Source organism: Panicum virgatum, chromosome 9N (genome assembly GCF_016808335.1).
Source record: "Panicum virgatum strain AP13 chromosome 9N, P.virgatum_v5, whole genome shotgun sequence".
NCBI classification, from domain to species: domain Eukaryota; kingdom Viridiplantae; phylum Streptophyta; class Magnoliopsida; order Poales; family Poaceae; genus Panicum; species Panicum virgatum.
The window spans coordinates 34,601,062-34,618,901 of record NC_053153.1 but is presented as its reverse complement, the minus strand read 5'-3'; the positions used below and the strand labels follow the sequence as shown (position 1 = coordinate 34,618,901).

The following is a 17,840-nucleotide window of genomic DNA, read 5'->3' as shown; positions in this document are numbered from 1 at the left end:
CAAAAGTAGACGAAGCAGACCAGCGACTCCGGCTAGAGGAAGTAGACGGACGGCGAGCAGTCGCGACGGCACTTCCCAAAAACCTTATACGTCCCCTACCCGTGCAGGGACACGAGGAGACGTGGGCTTCGGAGATCCTGCTCTCCCGACGCCGATGGCATGTCGGCGACGGGATGGGGAAGACTGAGGCGGCGTAGCACGAAAGTACGAGGAGAGGGAAACCGTGTGTACTGAAGACGACGTCTCGCCCCCAATATATAGACCGCCGCGGCTAAGGAAAATAATTAGCCGCTTAATCACAGCACTATCATGATTGACCTGCCTGTTTAGTCGACTACCATAATTCGAGCAATCACCATTAGTGCGAGAATAATTGCTTACCAAATTAGTCCACCGCAATTTTCTCCATGCATGCAAAAATATTGAGTAGCGAAAAGGAGAAATTCGTCGGACCATTCACGTGCATGTCGTGCGCCCACGCCCATATTGCCCCGCCCCGCCCCTCAATAGCTTCAACCAAGTGGAGACAACTCAACTATTTAGTTGGTCTCATTCCACCTAGAGTAGCAAGGTGGTACTAAAGTTTCCCGCCGCCCATGCATGTGTGAGTGGGTCTTTGGTATTTATTTGGAATTATTATTTGGGCCAGGCTCAAAACTTCTAACATCTAATCTTTGCATAGAGGCGGCCTCATTATATAGAGAGCCGGCAGATAATTACACCTTCCTATAATATCTCAACTTCCTAATCTGATCCTTCCCTAGCTTCTCTCAATCTCCTAACCAAATCAAATCACACTTCCTAAATAATAGATACATGTCTATCAGATAAGTGCGGCCCAGGAATGAGTCCACAACATTTAGTCTGATTCCTAACGTCATCTTAATCTATAGGGCCACTTTCAAGTTGCGTATTGGCAGACACAAAAAGTCATGGCAACAGCATTGCAGCCGGCCATTAGTACATAATACATTCGCCTATCAAAATAGGCAATCAATATAATGACACCTCAAGTACGATTAACAAAAAGAGAAAAAAGAAACAGATAAGGATGCTCAACAGTTTCTTTTTTTCTTATAGTTACAACAGAGATAAAAAAAAAGATGAATAAAACAAAATACTCTGAATCAACCGAGGACCAGAACTTGAGTCTGGCGCCTTAGACCACTCGGCCATCCTGACCTTGCACGAACTATTTCGGTAGAAAACATATTAGTAAGCAAGATAATAAAACATTGGTTGCTCATACGCACAGCCTTTGCAGCTACCTGATGCGGACTCAGCACATTCTTATGATACACAACCCAGCCTAACTGACACAAGGGGCCCAAAAGGTTCTGCAGTTCACTCTCCTACATAGAGAAATAAAAAAAGATCGCTCACACGGATCATGATTCACAGCTTCTTAAGAATCAGAGGCACACCTTTCCCGGGCTCAATGGTCAACCTGTACGCAGGGCAATGCACGTAGTCTGGCGAAAGTGCAAACTCAAACCTTGACAGCAGGAGCGACAATACAACCTTGAGCTCAACCATAGCCAGGTTCTGGCCTGCGCAGGTCCGGGCACCCACCCCAAAAGGGCATGTACATGTGAGAGGGCTTGCAGGCGCCTGCGATGCCATTGCCAAACCTTCTCGGATCAAATTTGTCAGCGTTAGGACCCCATACGGCAGGATCCCGGTGAACCAGTGCTACTGGGATCCTGATGTTGGTTCCTTTTGGGATGTTGAGGCTGCCAAGCTTTATGTCGTTCAGAGCTTCTCGTGTGACAAAAGCTGATGGCGGGTACAGGCGGAGCGTCTCCTGGATCACCATTGTTAGCTGCAAACTCACAATGGGATTTGCAAGGGTCAGAAAATCGATTTCTAATAGTACTTTCCAAATGTTACACAAACAAGTACTAGTTCTTTTGCCTAAGAAGAAGTGTGCAACCGATCCTGTTACGTAATAATCAATTAATCATACCATTTTCATCTTGCGGAGCATGTCGGCGTCCAGTGTGTTTCCCTGACAAACATCCAGAAGTTCAGCACGAGCACTGGATTGCCATTTGGGGTGTGAAGCAAGAAGCATCAAGCACCAAGCAGCGGTGGTCGAGGTTGTCTCATGCCCTGCAAAGTAGATGTTCTTGCAGTTGTCCACGATGAAATCCTCAGGGGTGCATGAACTGGAAGGGGCGGCTTTAGCACCCTCAATGATGGAGTGCAGCAGACCCTTATTCACAGATGTCACTGAATCATGTTCATGTCTCTTCGCTATTTCTAAAATGAGGTTGCCGATGCTTGTGCCTAGACGCCAAATCTCTCTATTTCCCTTTGTTGGTAAATATCTGAATAAACATCTCATTTGTATCAGGGGAAAAGGTCACAAATAATTTTAGCTTGAAACTGAATAGATTGCTGCACATACTAACCAACAGTATAGAGTGACATATCTGAAAGAACATGACATTTCTAAGACAACATTTCGGTAAGAACTGCATATCAAAATAATGTGCCTCATGTATCTGAATAGGGCTCACCCCCCCCCCCCCCCAGGCGAATAGAACAGGACATTCATTTACTGCAGAATTATGTAAGGATACTTTGCTTCAAATTTCCTGAATTTCCATTCCTTGGAAGCACAATAGTATTCCCTCAGAAAGCCTCCTGTTTTTCTAATGAGTCACAGTGCTACCATAGTTTGCCATCCCAAAATGCTACTTTAATATATAGCATAATAGCCCAAGAGAAGTTTTTTTTTACATACCTACTTCCAGGAACACCAATAAGCATTTTTTGCTTTGCCATTGCCATCTGAAGTTGTCTAATCTTGTTGAATATCTCCTTCCCTTCAGAAAAACTGCTCCCAAAAGAAGCTCTTGAGATGACGTCAGCTGAAAAGTTTCTCAGGAACTCATCAACCACAATCTCTGCACTACCTCCTTCACTGTCAACTTTATTTTCCCATGAACTCAACATTGCATTTGCTGCCTCCATCATCAAATTCAGCATTCCCTGCAAATCTTTGGCTGAATTTTACCTTAACCTTGTCCATGAAGAATTCTGGTGCAATCACCTTTCTTTGATGTGCCCATAGGTCACCATTTGATGTCAAAATTCCCATACCAAGAAGAGCTCCAAGCTCTTTTTGCAGGTAGAGAGGTTTTCCAAGTTCCAAAGACTTGCAGTTGGCCAGCTCCTTTACCATGTCTGGATCTGTCACAAATAAAGCCTGTATGCTTCCAGTAGAATACAGGTAGATGGAGCCTGACACAAAATGAAATACGCTTGAGCCTGTAAACTTTATGTGAAACTTGTGCTAAGGTGGAAAAGCAGACATATCGCCACGTCTCAATGATAAATTAAAGAAATATTAGCAGTATACCCTTTCCCTTAAAAGTTTGCATTTCCCTTAAAAGTATTAAAAATTATGTTCCCTAATATAAATTAATATATCTCTGTTTATAGAAAATAAGTCAACAGAAATACTGATCTAAATAAAATCCACAGAAGAATCGACATTTGAAATCGAATAGACAAAGACTCAGCCAAAGTTTTGTGTAGCATACCATAGACCCTGCTCCAGTGGAGGAAGTAAGGGAACAGAGTGGCCACATAATTTGAGGAGAAGCGATCAGTAATCCCTGCTTCTTGTTCTTGACGAGACTCGGTCAGCTGCTGCTGAATTCTTCTCATCTCCTGTATGTTCCCGAAGAGGAAAGACGGCTTGGGGCCCTTCACTCCCTGGCTCCTCAGTTTCTGCCTGAGCCTCTCTGGTCTCAGCCATAGGATGCTGTAAAAGTAGGCGACGAGGAGGGAGACACAGAGCAAGACCGGAAGTAGCAGTCTCAGCCATCGCAGTAAGGAGAAGCCAGGTTCCATTTGTGCCTGTGCTCGAGACTGGGAGCAGGGAAGCTGGAAACCTGCAGTCTGCAGATAAAGCTCACGCACTGTGAGCAGGTAGCACGAGTCACCACCAATTGCTGACATAAAAATAATGAAAAAGACAGACTAGTGGGCGTAGACAAGAGCTTTTTTTTTTTAGAGTCCGAGGGGAAGCCAATGATTGCAGCTAACTCTATCCAAATCTGTTTGGCCACACAACAATCAAAGAAAAGATGATGTATGCTTTCTTTTGGCCAAATTGTCTCTAGTCAAGAGTTTGTTCTTAGATACTAGCCACAGGAATACATGGATTCTAGGAGGGACGTACAAACTCCAAACAGCTGGTGTATAGACTGGTGTTACTCCTCTGAAGTTAACAATTCTATATAGAGATTGAGTTGAGTACACTCCATTAGAGATATATTGCCAAATCACAGAATCCTCATCTCCGGTAAAGCAAATAGTGGAGGCTAACTGGATGATTTCCTCCCACGCTCTCAACAGCCTAGGCGAAAAACATCGTCTAAAGGTGCATTTCAAAACCTCCCCATCCAAAACCTCAGCGCTACCGTAGACAAGAGCTTTGCCCACTTGCTGTGACGAAAGCAGTACAGTCCGTCCATATAACAGAAATAATATGAGCGGAGCAGGCCAGGATGAGAAGCATAAATTTACAATCCTGATAGGATGATAGTGATGGCAGGCTTTCAAAGAACAAGAGACGGCAAAGAGAAATTTTAGAAACTGAACTGGAACAGAGCTGAACGAGATGCAGGACATAGTCTATACTGACAGAAGCACTGACCGTCAGAAATTCAAATCCAACATCCCAATTCATAATTGGAGAGATCCCCAAGATATTGGTCAAGGTCCAAACAAATTGTTGGAAACAATCAACCAAACATATTAGGAAATGAAATACGCACCGTGGCATTTCGCCAGCGTCTCCGCAGCCGCACGACCGGGCTATTCGAGCGGCCGAGGTGGTTGTGCGGCCGCTGCAACCACTGACAGCACGTATGGAAATTTGGAATCTGTGTTGAGCAGTTCACTGACAGCATCCACGACAGACTTGGCGCTCAAACCCAGCTTAACCTTTCTGTTGTTACAACAATGGCTTCCTGCCTGATGATATTGACAAGTTCAGAAAATGTGCGGACACTGATTTGTTTTGCAACGGAGGACACATACAAACTTTTAGGTGCATATAAGCTCAGCATTGATAGACATAGGCAACAGGTTCACACCCTTGTGACCACCAGAGGCATGCCGAAGCCAGGCTCGATGGTGAGACGGAACACGGGCGCAAGCTGGTACCTCGGCGATGGCGCGAAGGCAAACCTGCTCAGCAGCCGCGCCAGCACCACCTTCAGCTCCGTCATCGCCAGGTTCTGCCCAATGCAGGTCCGGGGCCCGTGCCCGAATGGCGAGTACATGTGTACCGGCCTGCACGCCGTAGCCACTCCGTCGGCCGAACTCATCGGCGTCCGGGCCCAGGCGTCCTTGTCCAGGCGCAGAACCAACGCGGTTTTTTTTATTTTTTTATTTTTTATTTTCGCTTTTTTTACAAAAATCAATTTTCGTTTTCGAAATTTACAGGAATATACCCCAGCCGCCCCGCTGCCGGGCGGCCGGGACCTGGTCGCCCCGCTGCGGGGCGGCAAGGGTTTTTGTGCAAAAACTTTTGCGAAAATATTTGCGCGCAGGTCCATGGGAGCCGGTCGCCCGGCAGCGGGGCGGCCGGCCCTGGCCGCCCGGCAGTGGGGCGGCCGGCCCTGGCCGCCCCGCTGCAGGGGGACCGGCTCTCCCACCCTTATATAAGGGTTGGCTGGTCCCCCCACCCTTTATTTGCATCATTAAAATTTCAGAAACCAAGAAAAAAGAGGAAGGGAGAGAGGCGAAGCCCTGCCGGATTTTTGAGTCGGCGACTGCAGGTAACCAAAATTCTTCTACATTTTATAAATAGATTATGTTGTAATTATTTTTGTTGAAACTGTAGATTAGCAATCAATTTAATTATTGTTAAAAGTGATTAGTGATACATTTAGGTGTTACTTGTAACGATTAGTGTTGATACAGTACATTTAGTGTTAGATTGAGTATTAGAAAGTACTAGAAAATTATATGTGCGGTCACACCGGTCCTTCCTTGCAGTGGTTCAGCGCGTGAAACTTAATGTGCTGCGTCCACGTCCACCAGCGGAGGAAATGCCTCAATACAGTTGGGGTTCAGCGGTACTTGCAGCCACGTACCGTGGCCTCTACAAGGCATCGGTGCAAAATAAGCACAATGCAATTCTTACATGATGTCCGATTCTGCTACAGCTTTGGTCGTACGAGAGGATAGCAATTGGTCGTCCGATTATCGACCACTCACCGTATGAGCCGGATATGTACGGTGACACCGAGGATGATAGGCCGACCACGGGGACTCTCTGGTACGCTCGTTAGGTATGGAAATGACTGCTACTCGTACTATTCTGTTGGCAATTCTGTTGCTTTGTTTGATCCTCTTTGTATTTCTTATTGGTATATATTATTAATTTCGTGCAGAAGAGTTGGGCCCACGTACAGTCTCAGCGGTCCTATCCTGAGTTTGTAGCTGAGTTTGATTGGTTGACACCTGAAGACGTTGTGTGGGAGCCCTACTCCCAGTTGGCTATAAACACTCGTGCACCGTTCGGGATATCTTCGGTTTGCTCTCAGGACCAGGGCCTTTGGATGACAACTACAACGTTGGTGTACGACGTTTACATTGAGGCCCACTGCCCGGACAGAGTCAGGAGACAATTCGGTCAAAGGCAGTTGTATCCTGTGCTGTTAGCATTGGATCGGGTCCAACGTCATGACCACAGGTAACGATTCATATGTCATTTCAGTGATAATGCATTGCTGCTTTAACTAATCAATATTTAGTTTGTCGAGGGCTGGTCAACCCTTCTCGAACATGTGGGTGACAAGGGTGCAGCCTTGGGTCGATGGCTGGGACCAGGCAGAGGAGAACGTGGCGCTTCTGACCCCTGCACACACGGAGGCTTCGTACAGGGCGTACCTGAGCTGGTACCAGCCTAAGACTCGTTGCCGCTTGATATATGCTGACATGCATCCAGAGCCGCATGTTGCGACCCCACAGGATGGCTATACATGACATAGGGATGAGGCATTAGCTGGGACAGTGAGTCATAGTTATCATCGCTTTTCAAATACTTTGGATTAGAGTGTTAATGTCTTTCTTTTTCTTGCATGCAGTTTGAAATGTGCAGGTTGATGGACGTAGATGCTAGGGCGAATTTGATGAGGATTCGAGCGGGATCTATGATGGATAGGAATGAGCAAGAGTCGGCCTAGACCCGAGTTTCACAAAGAGCCCATTCCATGCTTGAAGCCTTTGGTAGCCGGACATCGTACGAGGACTCCTACGGTTCGTCTCAAGCCTCGACCTCATTTTCTTGTGGTCCCACACAGCAGCAGCCTTCCCCAGCACCTTATTGGTCTCAGCAGCATTATCCAGGTACATGAGGATACTTACTGACTTCCTACTTTGATAATAACAATTAATTCTCAGTCCATACAGGTGATGGACACCCACCTTATCAACCTCTCGGAGGGACCCAGTTTAGTACCATGGCACCAGCTACAGGGATGTCATTTCAACCAACACAGGCACCACCACGACATTTTGGTAAACATATAGTCCATATCTTAATTTCAATTAATTTTGGTATGAAGTCTAATTCCTTTTGCATTTACATATAGGATCACAACACTTATATGATGCGGGACCTTCTTCGTATTACCCTATGGCGACAGCAGAAGGAACGCATGGTAAATATCTAATTCGTAACCCGAATTTATCATATTCTTCTTATTTATATGAATATTTTAAATAATTTAAACGGTTTACAGGATCGCACCACCAGCTTCCTGATATGGGTCCTTCTTCGTATCGACCACCAACAGGTACGTATGATGAATATGTACTCAAATAGATGACTTATAAGACGATGATTAAGATATCTTAATTGCTACTGCATAGGGGCCACACAAGATATCTTGGAGGCGAACTTCGAAGACTGGAGTCGGTTATTTTCTACACCTAACCAGCAGGCCGATCCTACCTTCCAGACACATGTGGCCAACGGACGTCCAGGTAGAGACATAGGGCCTCCAGACCAACACACATATCCTACAGACCACGTCCACACACAGCGTAAAAGAGGTCGACATGGCCGGGGTGGTTAGGAGGTGCTTCTAGTTGTTTCTGTATTTTTGTTATGAACATGTCGTCATGTTATATTTATTTCGTTCTCATGCATCACCTATTTCGTTCTCAGTTGCGTATGTGTATGAATTGCTAAGTTATACTTTTCATATTCATCTACTTTACTAACGGTTTTTATTTCTATCCAAAATATTTAAAACCACATCTAATGCCGCACTGCCGCACTGACGGTCAAGGTTTAACCTGCGGGAGGGGCCTGCCGCCCCCTGCCGGGCGGCGGGTAGGCCTACCGCCCCGCCACCGGGCGGCGGGTACCTGCCGCCCGGCTGCCGGGCGGCAGGCTCCCCGCAGGAGCCAAAATGCGATTAAAAATAAATTTTATTTACATTAATGTCGGGTACCACGATTAGGGACACCCTAATCGGGGTACTAAGATCGCTTTAAAATGCAAACACATGTTAAGGCACCTGGGCCCGCGAAGGCCCACGGCCTCCGTCTGATCTGAAAGAAAGGAAAGGACTCAAAGAAGCCCAAACACGCGGCCCACCAACACGGTGCGGCCCATCCACGCTCCCCTCGGACCGCGGGGTGATTTCCGCCTCGCTCGAGGGCTCCCGTCGAGACCCCTCGACTGCGCCCCACATCTCCGCCTCGCTCGAGGGTAGCGAACCTACTCTCGAGCGGGCGAATCATCACCGCCTCGCTCGAGGGTAGCGAACCTACCCTCGAGCAGGCGAATCATCTTCGCCTCGCTCGAGGGTAGCGAACCTACCCCCGAGGGGGTGGCTCATCTCCGCTTCGCTCGAGGCCACCCCTCGGTGCAAAGGACAAACAGCCCTGCTGCTCACCCACCCGTCGTACGGAGGCTTTAAGTGCCAACCACTCCTCCACAGTGCTCAGGACAGACGGTGTCCGACCGCCATTTCCCACGATGGCTGTGACCGAAGTCCCATCCGCCAACTCCGGTCGCTGCACCGCCATCCCGTGCGATGTGGCGATACTGTGGGACCTGCGACGCGGGACGAAGCGTGCCCGGCCCTGCTCCCCGCACTATTCGGCCAACTCCGGCCGTCCGGACTCTACATCATCACACGCATGGCCCCGGGCCCACCTCCTGCTTGGGAGGAGGTCCGGTGCCGCCACGGGCCCCTCGAAGAGGGATGCCCATCACTCGAAGCCGGAGTGCCGGACCTCCCCCGTCGAATGGTCCGGGACCTCCACGTGTCTACCGGACCTCCTAGTGTGCACGACAAGCACTCCGTCCAGGGGGTCTGGGACCGCCGCGTGCCCCGCCACCACTGCAGTACGCAAGATCCTGACCCGCAGGGCCCACGGAATGCCACATCTGGAGAACTGTACGCCCTACAACGACGACCACTCCACCTACAGGGGTTGGCAGGATGTCGGCGCGATCTCTGCGAGACCAAGGACGATGGCCAGGACGATCGCCACGCCCAACGCCATGCCGCATAGTGTACTTTCTACAGTATTCGGCCACTGTACCCCGCGATTCGGGGGAAAACAATGACTTATACGCCCCCACTCATGTACACCGCCCCTCCTTGTGACTATAAAAGGAGGAGGTTCCTTTAGACGTGTCGCTTATAGACATCAGCGACTACGGTCACCCACATTCATGATCATCGCCACACTCAACTCTTCTTCTAGTAGAGACCCGGGAGCTTCCCTCCCTCTCTCACCTCGCTTGTACCCCCTACTACAAGCACTCCGGGTGCAAGATAATACAGTGCCCTCGCACACCCCCTTTGCAAGATAAACCGTGCGTTACTGTGTTGCCTCTTGCATCATCATCTGGGACGAGGAAACATGCAGCATTTACTAGTTGGGATCCGGACCCCCGGGTCAGGACACCGACAGTTGGCGTGCCAGGTAGGGGCTCGCTGCGTGACATTTTCTCTCTTGTTCCCATTTGATCTCCAGGGATGGCGGGCAGATCCAACCCATATCCCATGGGTGTTTCAGATCCGCTCCCAGTGGGGTTCGTGATCTAGTTTGGGAGTCTCGAGTTCAGAGCAACCGGCAACGGTTACCTCATGCAGCTCCTCTCGCCCAGATGCAACCTCGTCCCTTCGACTTCACTAGCCCAGCGCACCAGGCGCTCGGGCCAGCCTTCCCGACAAGCACGCGCGGAGCGGCGCCGTGCTCATGTCCCAGCTCCCCCGCGTGGGTTGAGGCTGGCATGTCGCAACTCGGCATTGCGGCCAACGGGGCCACCACATCGTCATCACGTGCCTCGGCGTCGTCTGCGCTGGCATCATCATCTGCCGCAGTACCAGTGCCTCCCAGGGGGGCTCGACCTCGCCATCGCCCTTCCCCTTTGGGATGCGCAATACTGCAACTTACGCTTCTTTGATCAGTTCTAACTTCACCGAGTATGAGGATCTGCCGGGTCATCACCTTCTGTCGATCCGCAACCTCATCGCGTCATCCCCCGACGAATCCTACCCCGAGACGGTGAGCTCGGTCGCTGACGATGTCAACTTCTTCATGAACAACTTCACGGCCAAGGAGGCCGAGGACTACTCCGGGGACCGCGACCCCGACACATTTCGCTCATTCCAACTCGCGACGGGCTATTGCCTCACTTTCTCCGAGGACTCCAGCGAGGGGGATTATGATCCCGCCCGGGAGTGCTTCATGGTAGATCTTGCGGACGAGCAAAACGACAACGCCCTAGGCGACGACGGGGACGGCGGGGCGGACCTGCAGGCGAACCAACCAGTGGTGCCGCCTGCAGCCCCTTCTTCTTCGTCAAGCTCGGCGGCGCGGTAAGCCCAGCTGGCGCAGCTGAAAGAGCTCCAAGCCAAGCTCGACGAGCAGCGTCAGCAGACCCAGGAGCTGCGCACCGCGCTCGAGCAGCAGCGCACCGCACGTGGTGCACGTGCCCAGGTGGCGGCGCGTGTTGCCCGGGAACGCATCCTGGCCGACGACAACGTCGACAAACCTCCGGAACTGAAGACGGCCGGCGTGAAACTCGTCGCTGCGGCCTACCTACTCCAAGCCATGCCCGAGCCATCGACGCCTTCGGGCCGCAACCTGCGCTGCGAGGCACAGGCACTCATCGAGCAAGCTGCCGTGCAGCAAGCCGAGAGCTCTGCGTCCCGTATACGCTCGAAAGCACCGGAGCAGCCTGGTGGGACCGCACGCCAGGACCACGAGGCTTCTGTGCACACTCCACCGACAGGGAAGGGCAAGGCAGCCGTAGCTCCCGGTGCGAAGGCACCCTCGGTGCACGACTGCATTGGGAGGCCTCCCGCGAGGGAAAGGCTCCTCGACACACGTGGGCACGCCGAAGACGGCGATGCCCGCTACGTCGGCGGCGGCAGAAAGTACACCCCTCGACTGGGTGAACGCTTCAACCCCGAGCACGACAGGGGTGAGTCCCCGGAGCTTCCAGCCACCCGGGTGTTCAGCCGGGAGATTCGAACCGCTTCCTTTCTCCCGCGCTTTCGACAACCCACCACCCTCGTCAAGTACTCGGGCGAGACCGATCCTGCAGTCTGGCTCAACGATTACCGCCTAGCGTGTCAGCTAGGCGGTGTGACAGAAGACGCGGTCATCATCCACAACCTTCCTCTTTACCTTGCTGATGCCACACGAACGTGGCTCGAGCACTTGCCCGCGGACCAGATTCACAACTGGGCCGACTTAGTCAAGATCTTCGTGGGCAACTTCCAAGGCACATACGTGCGCCCTGGGAACTCCTGGGACCTCAAAGGGTGTCGCCAGAAGCCCAACGAGTCCCTGCGCGACTACGTGCGATGCTTCTCCAAGCAATGCACCGAGCTCCCCAGCGTTACCCACGTCGAGGTCATCAACGCCTTCCTCGAGGGTACGACGTGCAGGAACCTGGTGCACGAGCTTGCGAGAAGTCGACCCGCCAACACCAATGAGTTGTTCGACGCTGGCACCAACTACGCCGCCGACGAGGAGGCAGTTGGTGCTATCTTCGACGACAAGCCAAGCAAGTGCAAGGACGATGCGCCCGCGGAGGGCAGCAACGTCAAGCCCAACGCCCCAAGAAACAGAAGCGGGGGAGGAAGGGAAAGAAACCGGTCCCACCGAACCAGCGCGGATCGGGGCAGGCAAAGGACTCCGAGGAGGCCTTCACTGCCGCCCTGGACCGTAAAGGACCTCGAGGCCCCCCTCGAGGCGGTGGTGGCCTGTTCGACGACATGCTTAAGAAGCCGTGTCCTTATCACAAGGGCTCGGTCAACCACACCCTCGAGCAATGCGAGATGCTCAAGATGTACTACAATCGCGTCGCGCATCGCGACGAGGACAGGAAAAAGGATGCTGGCGACAAATGTGGAGACGACGAGTTCCCCCCAGTGGAGAACACCTTCTTCATCTTTGGAGGACCAACGACGAACATGACCTCCCGGCAGCGCAAGCGTGAGCGCCGAGAAGTTTTCTCCGTCACCAAGGCCACGCCATCCTACCTCGACTGGTCGGAGGACACCATTTCCTTTGGCCGCGATGACCACCCTGACTACATCCCGCACTCAGGACGGTACCCACTCGTTGTCGACCCCGTCATCGGCAACACTCACTTCTCCAAGGTGCTCATGGATGGAGGCAGCAGCCTAAACATCATGTATGCCCACACCTTGGAGCTCATGGGGATCGGACTGAACAAGCTTTGCCCCAGCAAGTCGCCATTTCATGGCATTGCGCCGGGGAAGCGCCTCCAACCCCTCGGCCAGATCGATCTGCCCGTTTGCTTCGGCACGGCAGCCAACTTCCGCAAGGAGGTACTCACCTTTGAGGTGGTGGGGTTTCGAGGATCTTATCATGCCATTCTTGGTCGTCCCTGCTATGCCAAGTTCATGGCCATCCCCAACTACACCTACCTCAAGCTAAAGATGCCGGGTCCGAAGGGCATCATCACCGTCAGCTCTTCGTTCGAGCATGCCTACGAGTGCAACGTCGAATGCGTTGAGCACGCGGAGGCTCAGGCGGAGGACGAGGCCCTTGCAGCCACCCTCGACAAAATGGCAAGCGAGGCTTTGGACTCCACGCACCGACACGCGGGCAGCTTCGAGCCCGCCGAGGGTATCAAGAGGGTGCCCCTCGATCCGGATCGTTCCGACGACAAGGCGTTGCGGATCAGCGCCACCCTCGACAGCAAATAGGAAGTGGTGCTCGTCGACTTTCTCCGTGCCAATGCAGACATCTTTGTGTGGAGCCCCTCAGACATGCCTGGTATACCGAGGGAGGTCGCCGAGCACTCCCTTGATATCCGACCCAACTCCAAGCCGGTGAAACAGGGCTTGCGACGCTTCGACGAGCTCAAGCGCTGGGCGATCGGCGAGGAGTTGCAGAAACTTCTGGCGGCCGGGTTCATCAAGGAGGTATTCCATCCCGAGTGGCTAGCTAATCCAGTATTAGTGAAGAAAAAGAGTGGAAACTGGAGGATGTGTGTAGATTACACTAGTTTAAATAAAACATGTCCGAAGGTTCCCTTTCCTTTGCCACGTATCGATCAAATCGTAGATTCTACTACGGGATGTGAACTTTTATCCTTTCTTGATGCTTACTCCGGTTACCATCAAATCAAGATGAAAGAGTCCGACCAGCTCGCGACTTCTTTTATCACACCTTTCGGCATGTACTGCTACATTACGATGCCCTTTGGCCTCAGAAATGCCGGAGCTACGTATCAGCGGTGTATGCTCCACATTTTTGAAGACCATCTCGGGCGCAATGTAGAGGCATATGTCGATGATATCGTTGTAAAATCCAGGAAGGCGGACGACCTGGTCGCCGATCTCAGGATCGCGTTCGAATGCCTACGGGCCAAAGGGGTAAAACTCAACCCCGAGAAGTGCGTGTTCGGGGTGCCTCAAGGCATGCTCTTGGGTTTCATTGTCTCCTAGCGGGGCATCGAACCCAACCCTGACAAAGTCTCGGCCATCACTCGGATGGGACCGATCCGAGACCTAAAGGGGGTACAGAGGGTCATGGGGTGCCTAGCGTCCCTCAGCCGGTTGATCTCGCGTCTCGGCAAGAAAGGCTTACCCCTGTATCGACTCTTGAGGAAAACCAAGCACTTCACGTGGACCCCCGAAGCCCAAGAAGCCCTCGACAGGCTGAAGGCATCGCTCACTCGTGCCCCCATTCTCACACCACCCACGGACGACGAGCCCCTCTTCCTGTACGTAGCTGCGACGACCCAAGTGGTCAGCGCGGTGGTCGTTGTCGAAAGACAAGAGGAGGGCCATGCTCTGCTCGTCCAACGGCCGTTGTACTACATCAGCGAGGTGTTGTCTGAAACTAAGACACACTATCCGCAGATTCAGAAGCTGCTCTATGCAGTGGTTTTGGCTCGACGCAAGCTGCACCACTACTTCGAAGCCCATCCCGTCACCGTGGTCTCATGTTTCCCTTTGGGAGAGATAGTCCGCAACCGGGGAGCCGAGGGTAGAATTGCCAACTGGTCTGTGGAGCTGATGGGAGAAACACTCACCTATGCCTCTCGCAGAGCGATCAAGTCCCAAATCTTGGCTGACTTCGTGGCTGAGTGGACGGACACTCAGCTACCCCCACCCCAGATCTAGGCCGAATGCTGGACCATGTACTTCGACGGGTCGGTGATGAAAACTGGCGCCGGTGCTGGCCTCCTTTTCATCTCACCCCTCAGGGAACACATGAGGTACGTAATACGCTTGCATTTCCCTGCATCTAACAACATGGCGGAGTACGAGGCCCTCCTCAGTGGTCTCTAAATCGCCATCGAGCTTGGCGTCAAATGCCTCGACGTACGCGGTGACTCTCAACTCGTTATCGACCAAGTAATGAAGGAGTCTAGTTGCCACGACCTGAAGATGGAGGCATACTGCAATGCAGTGCGCCGCCTCGAAGACAAGTTCGACAGCCTAGAACTCAATCATGTCCCGCGCAAGTACAACGAGGATGCCGATGAACTAGCCAAGATCGCATCGGGGCAGACCACCGTTCCCCTGAACATCTTCGCTCGTGACATCACCAAACCCTCCGTCGAATTCAAGGATCCGGCAGAGCTGGGCCCCTCGACCGTCGAGCCCTCCGGTGGGAATCCCCCGGCGGACGAGGCCGAGTCCATGGACATTGACTTCGGGACCACCTCCGCGGACGAGGCCGAAGCAATGGAAGTTGACGATGCCCCCACATCGCAAGATTGGCGCGTCCAGTATCTTGACTGGATGATTCGAGGGGTCCTGCCCTTGAACTGCGCTCAGGCGCGGCGCCTGGCTAGGCGGGCCAAGTCCTTCATCCTACTCGACAACGAACTGTACAAATGCAGTCCCTCGGGTGTGTTGCAGCGATGCATCCCCATCCCCGAGGGCAAGGAGCTAATCCGCGACATCCACGCTGGCGTCTGCGACCATCATGCCGCACCACGCACCCTCGTGGGTAATGCGTTTCGGCAAGGTTTCTACTGGCCCATTGCGGTCGCCGACGCCATCGACGTCGTGAGGACCTGTGAGGGCTGCCAGTTCTACGCTCGAAAAACGCACCTCCCCGCGCACGTTCTGCAGACCATCCCCATTATGTGGCCTTTGCTGTGTGGGGACTAGACCTCGTCGGTCTGCTATAGAAGGCACCCAGGGGCTTCACCCACTTGCTGGTGGCAGACAACAAATTCTCTAAGTGGATCGAGGCTCGACCCATCGGCAAGATCAAATCCGAGCAAGCGGTTCTATTCTTCACCGACATCGTATTCAGGTTCGGGGTCCCGAACTCGATCATCACCGACAATGGCACCCAGTTCACAGGCAAGAAGTTCTTGGTGTTCTGCGAAAGCTTTCACATACTTGTGGACTGGTCGCCTGTGGCACACCCACAGACGAACGGGCAAGTGGAGCGTGCCAACGACATGATCCTCCAAGGACTGAAGCCATGAATATTCAACAAACTGAACAAATTCGGCTAGAGGTGGCTCACGGAGCTACCCTCGGTCATTTCGAGCCTGAGGACGACACCAAGCAGAGCCACGGGCTTTACCCCGTTCTTCCTTGTCTATGGCACCGAGGCAATACTCCCCACGGACCTGGAATACGGGTCGCCGAGGCTCAGGGCATACCAAGAGTAGCAGATAACCAGCGAGCCCACGAAGACTCGCTGGACCAAGTGGATGAGGCTCGAGACATGGCGCTCCTACACTCTGTGCGCTACCAGCAGTCTCTACGAAGGTATCAGGCGCAGAGAGTCTGGCGCCGAGACCTCGACAAAGGGGACTTGGTGCTGAGGCTTCGACAGGACAACATGGGCCGCCACAAGATCTCACCTCCATGGGAAGGACCGTACATAATCACCGAGGTGCTCAAACCCGGCACGTACAAGCTGGCAAACGAAAAAGGCAAAGTCCTCTCCAACGCTTGGAACATACAATAGCTACGTCGCTTCTATCCTTAGAATTCCGAGCTATTTGTACATTGTTTGTACTCGCATTTTCGATTTCCCGAAATAATAAAGAAGTAGGCCTTACTTGTTTATTTTTGGGAACCTTCCGGACCCTCGAAGGCTCGGATGCGCACGAACACTGAGGTACGCCTGGCTTTACCCTCGGCAAAGCCACGCCTCCCTCAGGGGCTACTACGGGGGGAACCCCCGAACGTCCCCAAAAATCGCCAATGTTTTTTCGAAATACTTCCATCTTGACCCTAAGCTTCTCGTATCCTTGGAAAAAACGGACGCGAGGCGTAAGCAACTACGGTACGGGGCCGGCCGAGTCGCGGGGCCGCGTACGCCTCTGGGATACGGCACCCCCCTCACCACCCCACGCCTACGTTGCTTATGAATGCGAAATTCCTCACAGACGTTCATCTAAATCGCATACGAGAACACGGAAATAAAGTAAAGAAAACATAGGCTCGAATGCATAAGGCCTCGATGGGCCACATAGTCGATTTAACGAAAATAAATCTCTTATATTCATAAGGTATGATTACAAAGTGTGATTACGATAAACACTAATCTATTTACATGGGCTTCGAGGCCTAGATTTCCTACAGGCTACCATCCCCCCTTGCGGGTCTTCAGTGGTGTCGAATTCAGCAATGGGAGGGATGTCGGCTTCGAGCTTCTCGGCGAGGATTGTGGCGAACTCCTCCGCGGCTGCGTCGGCTTCGTCCATGATGGCCGACGCGGCGTCCGCATCTGCGTCATTGGGAACGACGTACCCCGATGACACCCTCTGGAGATCCATGAGGTAGTGTGTCGAGGCCACGGCGAGGGCCCGCAGGACACCGAGGCGGAAGGTGCTCTTGGCATGTTCGGCAATCCGACTGCCTAGCGCACGCAGGCAGCTGATCACCGAACTGCCCGAGACGGCACCCTCCCCCTCGAGCTCTTGACACATGCTCACGGTGGTTTGGTCTAGCTCGGCGAACTCCATCTGCGCCGACGTGAGTGCGGTGTGGACTGCCTCCTTCGCCGCGGACTCGTCCGCCACCTTCTGCCTCAGCTCTGAGCAAAGGAAATTAACGTGAGCTACGAAAAGAAACAAAACAACGAAAACTCGAAGGTACTTACCCGTGATACTCTTCTGCGCCTCTTCCCTCTGGACTCGGGCAGCCTCTGCGAGCGAGGACAAGGAGTCTTCCTTCTCCTTAAGGGCGGTCCCCACTTTCTGGAGGGCCACCTCCTTCTCCTCGAGGGCCTCACCCTTTTCCCGGAGGGTCCCGGTGAGCGTGACAACGGTCACCTCCTTGTGGAGGAGCTCGGCCTTCTGCTGCTCGAGCACTGTT

General features: G+C 52.6%; 1 pseudogene; it reads right to left on the bottom strand.

Moving 5' to 3' along the window:
* Window positions 1-925: 925 nt before the first annotated feature.
* Window positions 926-17,840, bottom strand: part of LOC120692154 — a 35,844-nt pseudogene continuing 18,929 nt past the window's right edge.